Source organism: Hemicordylus capensis, chromosome 1, assembly GCF_027244095.1.
Source record: "Hemicordylus capensis ecotype Gifberg chromosome 1, rHemCap1.1.pri, whole genome shotgun sequence".
NCBI lineage: Eukaryota > Metazoa > Chordata > Lepidosauria > Squamata > Cordylidae > Hemicordylus > Hemicordylus capensis.
Genome location: NC_069657.1, coordinates 8,109,326 through 8,119,560, shown reverse-complemented (window position 1 = coordinate 8,119,560; position 10,235 = coordinate 8,109,326). Strand labels below are relative to the sequence as shown.

The 10,235-nt window shown below is 46.3% G+C and overlaps 1 long non-coding RNA gene across 1 annotated transcript; it reads right to left on the bottom strand.

Moving 5' to 3' along the window:
• Positions 1-1,276: 1,276 nt before the first annotated feature.
• Positions 1,277-10,234, bottom strand: LOC128339426 (uncharacterized). Its single transcript, XR_008313031.1, has 3 exons — positions 9,978-10,234; positions 9,671-9,823; positions 1,277-2,013 (listed from the first exon to the last, which is right to left on the bottom strand). It is a non-coding gene; the product is annotated as an uncharacterized LOC128339426 (long non-coding RNA).
• Between the last annotated feature and the right edge of the window lies 1 nt (position 10,235).

The window sequence follows — 10,235 nt, the reverse complement described above, 5'->3', positions numbered from 1 at the left end:
TACTTCCAGATTCGCATAGAGTTAATTATTCATGGTTTCTTTATTTGTGATTTCCGAATAATGAAACCAGAATAGAACCCCCGCAAATTTCCGAATGGTGAGAATGGAACCCCGAGGGTGCCGTTCTCTGGTTACTTCTGGATCCGAGCCTCTCCCTGGTCTCCCAGGTTGAGGCGATGGCCAGAGGTGCCTTCTATCAGCTTTGGCTGATAAGCCAGCTGTGACTGTTTCTTGAGATAAACGACCTCTGAACACTGGTACATCTGCTGGTAACCTCCAGACTGGATTACTGGAACGCACTCTATGTGGGGCTACCCTTGTGTATAGTCCAGAAACTACAGCTGGTTTATAATGCGATGGCCAGGTTGGTCTCTGGGTCATCTCAGAGAGACCATATTATCCCTGTATTGAAAGATCTACACTGGCTGCCAATAGGTTTCTGGGCAAAATACAAGGTGCTGTTTATAACCTATAAAGCCCTAAACAGTTTGGGCCCTGGGTACTTAAGGGAACGCCTTCTTCGTCATGAACCCCACCGCCCACTGAGATCATCAGGAGAGGTCCGTCTGCAGTTGCCACCGGTTCGTTTGGTGGCTACTCAGGGACGGGCCTTCTCCGCTGCTGCCCCAAAGCTTTGGAACACGCTCCCTGCTGAAATAAGAGCCTCCCCATCTCTGACAACTTTTAAGAAGTCTTTAAAGACACAACTATTCACCCAAGATTTTAAAGAGCCAATGTGGTGCAGTGGTTAGAGTGCTGGACTAGGACTGGGGAGACCTGAGTTCAAATCCCCATTCAGCCATGAGACTTGCTGGGTGACTCTGGGCCAGTCACTTCTCTCTCAGCCTAACCTACTTCACAGGGTTGTTGTGACGAGAAACTTAAGTATGTAGTACACCACTCTGGGCTTCTTAGAGGAACAGCGGGATATAAATGTAAACAAATAAAATAAAATAAATATTGTTTTAACAGTTTTATCATCATTTAAAAATGTTTTAAAATTTAAAATTGTAATATTTTAGCTTTTACCATGTCATTTATTTTGTTTTAACTACTGTTTTAAGTTTTTTTGTTGTCATTTATTTTAACTAATATTTTAACTTTTTGGTTGCTTGTTGTAAACCTCCCAGAGCTGTGAGTTTTGGGCAGTACAGAAGTGTGTTAAATAAATAAATGCATAAATAAAATAACAAGGGCCTCCTGTATTTTGTACATGTATTTTCTGTACATACATATATACTGAGACTGGAGTAATAATGATAATAAAAACACACAGTTATGAAGGAGGCAACTTTAATTTGCATCACAGAGAGAGAGAGAGAGAGAGAGAGAGAGAGAGAAAACACTGTCACAGAAGAAGGCTGTTGGCATCTATCATCAGATGGGTAAAGCAGTGGTGAAGAATAATGAGGACAATGGGTTTGGCAAGCGATGATGGAAATGAGTTTAGCAGTACAGTCAGCAACCTTACAGAGTTGAAGAAGAGATTGATTGCCTCAATTATACAATTGGACTTCCTCAAATGTCGGCCAAGGCCACCAGAGTATTTCCGCAATTCCCCACTTCTGCCCTGGCAAACCATCCTTTATCGTGGGCAGCATCGGAGGGAGATCTCCCATGGGTGAGCCGTATGGAACGGGTCTTGGGCTGAGAGAAATCAAACCCAGTGGCAAACGCAACCCCCCACCACACCCCAAGAACCAGCCACTGGAGTTGGGGTTCCTGTGGTGCAAATGGCTTGTTCTCCAAAGCATGTGGGCCCCTTGAAACACACACAAGGCTTGCGTGCACTGAGCCTGAAAGCTCCCGTCTTTTAATTTATCACTGAAATGTCCATAAAACTCCCCAAGGGAGACCGGCTGCTCTCTCGCAAATGAGGCTCTCCAGCATAATCTCTTCCTTCTTTCGTAAATGGAAAGAGGAACCAGTGGGCATTTCCTTAATAACTCTAAGAGTCAGACGAATTAGGCGATTTCCATGGAATTCACTCTGTTGTCGTCGTCATAAAGATCCCTGGGGATAGAACAAAAACAACAAAATACAATCCAGTTATTTATATGTTATTAGCAAAGCCATATTTGGAAAGCACATTTGACAGAGTCAGCTCAGTTCAAAGGCAATGATGTTACCAAGCGGTCAGGATTATAGGGCTAAGATTGTGACCGAGGTGATATAACAACAATACTATGATATGATGTTGCACATAAAAAGCATATTAAACCAATTACAAAACGTGAAATAGGTTTGTGCCCACACAATCTAAAAGAGAGGAGGGCGGGGCAAGCACCCTCCTGGAAACATCGCTTAAATTAAATTACATGTAAACATAATTAGAATAAGGCTGCAATCCTAAACATGCTGACTTGAAAGGCTGACTCCATCCAAATCACTTGGATTTGCAGCAGAGAAAATATATTTTGAATGGAAGAATTAATGTGAAATATATCAGGATTTTACTTAGGATTTTACTAAGGAGAGCTGGTCTTGTGGTAGGAAGCATGACTTGTCCCCTTAGCTAAGCAGGGTCCACCCTGGTTGCAGATGAAAGGGAGACTAGAAGTGTGAGCACTGTAAGATATTCCCCTCAGGGGATGGAGCTGCTCTGGGAAGAGTATCTAGGTTCCAAGTTCCCTCCCTGGCATCTCCAAGATGAAAGAGCTGAAAGAGATTCCTGCCTGCAACCTTGAAGAAACCGCTGCCAGTCTGTGAAGACAATACTGAGCTTGATAGACCCATGATCCGACTCAGTATATGGCAGCTTCCTATGTTCCTATGAAGCTACTACTAGCCCTGATGTACACAGAGACGCCCATCTCTTGGGGGAATCCCAAGAGACAGCAGCAGTCGTCTGGGGCAAGGGAAGTTGAACCCTGCCTTCCCTCTCACTCATCCGCCCACCAGCGCGGTCGTGTGAACAGCCCCGTAGTCTTCCGAGGGCAGACCCGGCTTTTATACACTACCACCTTCACCTTCACCACCTTACACTGGATGAGGATGAGGACTGGTGAGGTGAAGCAGGTAGTGTATAATACCAAATGTGTGGAATGTCCGGCGTTCTATGCTGGAGAAACAGGAAGACCATTAATGAAAAAATATAAAGAATACCTGGCTGATATGCGGCATAATAGCAGTTGAACAAATCCATGGGCAATACATATGAAAGACGAACAGAATGGAAAAGCGGCCAAAACAAAAGTATCAGTATTGACCGCTGGAGGGAACTGAATGAGACATAAGATCAAGGACACAATGTCCACAGAACAATCGAAACCTAATATTAAGGTTAAGGATGAAGTGAAAGAAGCCATGAGATACCTCATCGGTCACAGAAAGAGTTAATCTCCCTCATGTGTTACATATGGTCTGTTTGCTGCTTTTGGTTCTCAGCTTCTGCATTTAAGTGCCTTCAGCTAAACGGAGGATGGGGTATTACACCAAAATGTTTGCTTGGTTTTATTTTAGCTTATGTTTTGTGGGGAAATCTGTAAGTTGTTTTAATATCTTTTATGCATTCAAGAGCTCATTTGAAGCTTCTTTTTGTATTCTGGTTTAAATACTGCCGTTCCCTTGTGGGTGTCCATGCCCAAGCCCAGCAGGGCAAAGATGGTCTGAGCCAGGCACCAAGGCTGGATTGGGACCTGGGAACAGAACCTAGGCAGGAGCACAACGCCACGAGGCGATTCTTGCGACCAGCCGGAACTGGGCTAAGGGAGCCCAGCCCGGTTTCGGCTGGTCATGAGACCCGCCAGGACCCAAGCGGCTCCTGGCGGCACCACGGTGGCAAGGCTCTTAAGTGGCCTGCTGCTCCTGCTCCCAAATGCAGGTTAAATGCTCATGTGTCATCGCAGGCAGCGCCGTAGCGATTTACGAGTAGCCCCCCAGATGGGGAGGCTACAACAACCATCCCAGTGTCAGGAAGCTCCCCAGAATGCCCCACACACTTGCGCTCATTCTGGGACTTCCAGGGGCTGGGAGGCCCCTGAACCCCACCGTCCCAACTGGGTCCATGCCGGAGCTGATCATCGTCTGGGCAGCTGATCCAGCCGCCCAGGACAGGCTATGCAATCGTCTGCAGGGAGAGAGGGTCAAGCCTAACTTGGTACTGGGACCAGTGCTCTTTGACTTGTTCATAAACAATCTGGAAGTTGGAGTGAGCAGCGAAGTGGCCAGATTTGCAGAGGACACAAAACTATCTAGGGTAGTGAAATCCACAACAGATTGTGAGGAACTGCAAAAAGATCTCTCCAAACTGGGGGACTGGGCGACAAAATTGAAAAAGCGGTTCAGCGTAAGCAAGTGTCAAGTGATGCACATTGGGGCAAAAAAACACCAACCTCACATATATACTGATAGGATCTGAGTTGTCAGTGATTGACCAGGAGAGGAATCTTGGGGTCATGGTGGACAGCTCATTGAAAGTGTCATCTCAGTGTGCGGCAGCTGTGAAAAGGCTAATTTGTTGCTAGGAATCATTAGGAGGGGGATTGAAAATAAAACTTCTAATATTATAATGCCCTTATACAAATCTATGGTGTGGCCACACTTGGAGTACTGAGTGCAGTTCTGGTCACCGTATCTTAAGAAAGGCATTGCAGAACTGGAAAAGGTTCAGAAGAGGGCAACCAAGATGATCAGGGGCCTGGAGCACCTTCCTTATGAGGCCAGCTACAGCAATTGGGGCTCTTTACCTTGGAAAAGAGGCAACTAAGGGGAGACATGATTGAGGTGTATAAAATTTTGCATAGAGCGGAGACGGTGGACAGAGAGGAATTTTTCTCCCTCTCTCACAACACTAGAACCAGGGGTCACCCCATGAAACTGAAGGTTGGGAAATTTAGGACCAACAAGAGGAAGCAATTTTTCACACAGCGCATAATTAATCTATGAAATTCTTTGCCATGGGATGTGGTGATGGCCACCAGCTTGGATGGCTTTAAGAGGGGCTTGGACAAATTTATGGAGGACAGGTGTATCAATGGCTACTAGTCTGAGGGCTATAGGCCACCTCCAGCCTCAGAGGCACGATGCCTCTCAACATCAGTTGCAGGGGAGCAGTAGGAGGAGAGAGGGCGTGCACATACCTCTTGCCTGTGGGCTCCCCAGAGGCATCTGGTGGGCCACTGTGTGAAACAGGATGCTGGACCCGATGATCCTTGTGCCTGATCCAGCTGGGCTGTTCTGATGTTCACTCCCATAATGCCCAGCCCCAGCCACAATAAATTGGCTTGCCGGCAGAAGGTCAGAACCCCTGCTAACCTGGCAAAGAGGCACTTTTTAACATGGTGATGCTCTTTAGCAGGGGGAGAGTAACTGGCCCTATCCATCCCCAGCACAGTGACTGTTGCTAGTGTCTATCTTATGTTTCTTTTTAGATTGTGAGCCCTTTGGGGACAGGGATCCATCTTATTTATTTGTTATTTCTCTGTGTAAACCGCCCTGAGCTATTTTTGGAAGGGCAGTATAGAAATCGAATAAATAAATAAATAAATAATAAGGTCCCAGGTTCAGTCCCTGGAAGCATCTCCAGGTAGGTCTGTGAGATTCTCCTGCCTGAAATCTTGGAGAGCCGCTGCCAGTCAGTGTGGACAGTACTGAGCTAGATGGGCCAATGGTTGGACTCAGTATATGGTAGCTTCCTATGTCCCTAAGTTCCTCCTGGGACAAATTCCAAGTTGGGCAGGAGCTATTTTCACTGGGACCATGGGCTGAGGGGAACATGCATCCTCCATGTGCTCTGTACTTCTGATCCTGGCCAAACTGTAATTACTGCTGTAATTCATCGGAAAGACGGAATATAATCCAATTTCATTCCATCTATGTGTAGGGATTTTTTCTTTTTCTTTTTAATTGGAGGAGTGGTCAGCCTTTTGTGCCCCCACCGGCACTCTCTGAAATGATACAGGCTGATCACTAGGACTACTGTTTATGATATTTATTTATTTATTTGAAACATTTAATATACCGCCCACTCCGAAGACTCTGGGCGGTGTACAAAAACATGCAAAGCAAAGCAAGACAACATTAAAAATTACATTCTAAATTAAAAATTAAAGTAACTAACAAAAAACAAATGAAGTAAACTACAGGGCAAAAGCCTGGCAAAAAAGAAAAGTCTTCAGTAGAGATTTAAAAATCAGTAAGGATGGGGCTAAACGAATCTGAAGGGGAAAGGAGTTCTAGAGAAGTGGGGCAGCAACCGAAAAAGCCCTTTCATGTGTCCTAGCACCCCGAACCTCTCAGAAATCAGGGACCGACAAAAGGGCCGTCTGAGAAGATCTGACCAGACGGGATGTAACTGGATGGGAGAGGCGGGTCTGTTGGTAGACAGGCGCCAAGCCCTGCAAGACTCTGGAGGTCAAAACCAGGACCTAAAAATTGAACTTGGAAGCGAATAAGCAAGCTGGAGCCCTATTCAGATATAACTGGAGCCCTCTTCAGATATGAAAGCCTTGCACACGATCATCTGGGGGGTGGTCTGGGGTAGGGAAGAGCCCTTCCCCTGATCCCCAAAGCCAGCCAGAGATTCCATTTGATTCTCCTACTCACCACCTCAGTATCAGAAAGTCCTCAAATGGGTCTTAATTGTATAGCAAATCCTTCATTCTTCCAATTTCCAGTATAATTCAGATGCACTTTGACCAGATGTCTTCTCCACTAACCTTCCTAGCTTCTTTTCAAGAGAGGACAATTTGATTCCATTTTCCATAGAGAGTTAGTATCTAACTGTATTTCAAATAGCCTGCAGACCTGTAGGACTGCATTAACAGTTTTTGATGTTTAAAAGCCTGGGTTAGTTTTCTGAACATCAAAACTGTAAGGTTCTTTACTGATATTTTATGTGCATCAAAACATTTTTGATGAGTAATCTGAGTATCTATTTGAAGGGAAGTTTTGTGAATGACTGTTAATATAGACATTGATTGATTAAGTGCCGTCAAGTCGATGTCAACTCTTAGTGACCACATAGATAGAGTCTCATTCTATCTATGTCTATACAATTATATATTTGTATTGGCTAATAAATATAGTAGCCATTGGCTAATAAATATATCGGGTCACACTTTCCCAAAAGGAACAGGTACACAGTCTGGGGGTGCTTCTCGATCCAAGCGTCCCCCTGGTGTCCCAGGTTGAGGCAGTGGCCAGAGGTGCTTTCTATCAGCTTCGGCTGAAACGCCAACTCCGTCCGTTTCTTGAGACAGACGACCTCAGAATGGTAGTACATTTGCTGGTAATCTCCAGACTTGACTACTGCAATGCGCTCTATGTGGGGCTGCCCTTGTATGTAGTCCGGAAACTGCAGTTGGTCCAGAATGTGGCAGCCAGGCTGGTCTCTGGGTCATCTCGGAGAGACCATATTACTCCTGTATTGAAAGAGCTACACTGGCTACCAATCAGTTTCCAGGCAAAATACAAGGTGCTGGCTATACAAAGCCCAAAATAGCTTAGGTCCTGAATATTTAAAAGAATGTTTTCTTCTCTATGAACCCCACTGCCCATTGAGATCATCAGGGCACTTTCCAGATTACCCACTACAACAGTATCACTACGTCTATTAAGTGTCCTTCCACTTAACTGCTGCCTGTGTTTCGACATCACAGTCCCTGAGCTGACAGCAAGGTGCTGTTCACATTTCCGATGCCTTCTTTTGCATTTTATCCTTTTGTTTTAGTCCTACAACGTTGCATGTGCATTGCAAATAAATAGCTGTATTTTCCCGTTGCAGGTGGGTTGCACAAGCTATTTATGTTTTCAAAACGATCCTGCCAAGCCAAAGCATTTTACTGCTGAACAGCGTGTCATCTGGGAAGCCCCCAGGAGGGGTTCGTCTGCAGCTGCCACCAGCAACTCTGGTGGCTACTCAGGGATGGGCCTTCTCCATTGCTGCCCCAGGGCTTTGGAATGTGCTCCCTGCTGAAATAAGAGCCTCCCCATCTCTGACCACTTTTTAAAAGACAGGACACATTTGTTCACACAGGCTTTTAATTAGATTTACAGTTTTAATAGTTTTAATAACACAGTTTTTACACTGTGTTAAATTTTAACTGATTTTAATGTTTTAACATTTTAAATTTTGTTTCAATTTGTATTGTTTTGTTGTAAACCACCCAGAGATGTGAGTTTTGGGTGGTATACAAATGTGTTAAAATAAATAAATGAATTGATTGATTGATTAAGTGCCCTCAAGTTGGATTAGGTATACTTCTTGCTGGTTGGGTGTTGACTCCTTTAAGAAGTTTTAGTATCATTACAGTGCCCCCTAGTGCTACAGCAAATCATGACAGGGACTCCTGTTTTCTAGGAACACTTTGGCGCTTTCCAGTTTAGCTCCTCAAAAGCAGCAAAATGCTTCCGTTCAGGCAAATCACATTCAACACGTAAACAGCAGGGGGAACAGTCTCATGGAAACTAACAACCCCCCAAAACAGCAACTTTTTTGATGCCGGATACACAACATCATAGCACTGTATCGCAGCGATTAAATTGGAAACAAGGCATCGGCAATGTGAACGGCACCCTGCTGTCAACGTAGGGACTGCGGTGTCACAACGCAAGAAGTGTGGAAGCACACTCCAGAGATCTGCCATGACCCTGTTGAAGGGTGTAATCTGGAAAGTGCCTTCCAGACACAAGGTGTATGGTGGGGGGGGGGATGTTTGGTGCAGCCCACGCTTCTTTGCCCTACTATGGTTGCTAACCCTGCAGGATTTGCCTGAGGTCCCCAGGGATCAGCCTCAGTCTCCAGGTGACTTCTCAAAACAATCCTGGGGAGCTTAATGGACTGAAATTGTGAAAAAAATATTGGGGGGGGGAGAGCTCCAGGGATAGCTTCAGTCAACATTGGCACTTTCTCTCTTAGACAGAACTGCCCACTTCCAGAGGCTGCATAGCATGTCTGTTCGATGCACAGAATATCAGCTGTGGTGGTGTAGCAGGGAAACAACTTGCCTAGGGAGCGAGAGGCTGTTAGTTTGAATTCCCGCTGGTGTGCTTCCCAACAGGCACGGAGCCTGACTGCCAGAGGCCCGTGTGTGGCCGCAGCGGCCGCCCCACTGACCCCGCTCCCTGCGCCTGATGTCAGATGCGGGGGGGGGCGTGGTCTGGCAAGGCTCCGTTCCAGGGCTGCGCGGCCCCTTTGGGAGCTAAACTAAGCGCTATGAACACAGCACCAGCCTTTTAACTCCTGAAAGGGCTGCGTGGCAGGGAAGAGCTACTCCTGGCTGCGCTGCAAAAGTAGCACCAGCCTTAGTTTAGCTCCCGAAGGGGCTGCATGGCCCCTGCTCAGGAGCTAAACCAGCACCCCCGCATCTGATGTCAGACGTGGGGGGTGGGTGTCGGGGCTGCGAGGCACTACCGGATTGTGCGCGGCCCAGGTTCTTTGAAGCCGTTGGCTCAATGGTGGCTCCACCCCTGCTTCCCATCTGTGCCTAGTAAATATTATTATTATTATTATTAATAATAATAATAATAATAATAATAATTCAATTTCTATGCCGCCCTTCCGGTATAAATATGTATTTGTAGTCACCTATATTCCAGCAGCAGTGATACAGGAAGGTGCTGGAGAAGGTGGATGCTCACTTCAGTGACAATAGCAAAGGCATCATCTCACACTGCGTGGGAGGAAGGCAATGGTAAACCACTCAGACCTTGTACTAGGAGTACCTACCTCATCCTGGTAGGGTTGCCATGCCAGCTGATCAGAGAAAAACCAACTTGGCCCGTTATTGTGCCTTTGACATCTAGATTTGCAGCAATCTCATTAGAGGATGAAGGTTTTTTTGCAGCGAATATCCACACATCCAACTTCTGGAAGGCAAGGCTACAGTAGAACAAATGGCAACCAAATCAAATAATGCATGCCTAAGAAAATGCATACATAAAACGCTGAGATCCCCAGCATATAAAACCCTGCACCCAATGTCAGTTCCTAATCTTGCAGCCAGACCAAGAGGTATACATACATACATACATACATTAAGAAATTGGGAACCATTCCAAGGTCGTGAGTTCAAATTCCACCCCACCGAGTGGTGCTTGCCGAGGGCGAGATATGTGCCTGCAGTCCTATCCTCCTACCAGGAGGGAGCGCTCCAGAGATGCTGCCTCGAAGGCACGGCGGGCCGCGGCTCGACGCTGCGACAGCGCCCCCTCCCCTCAGGAAGACGGCCTGTGTCACATGACTGCCTCCCGCCTGCTATTCCGCGGGCTCCCGATTGGGTGGGCGCGGCCCG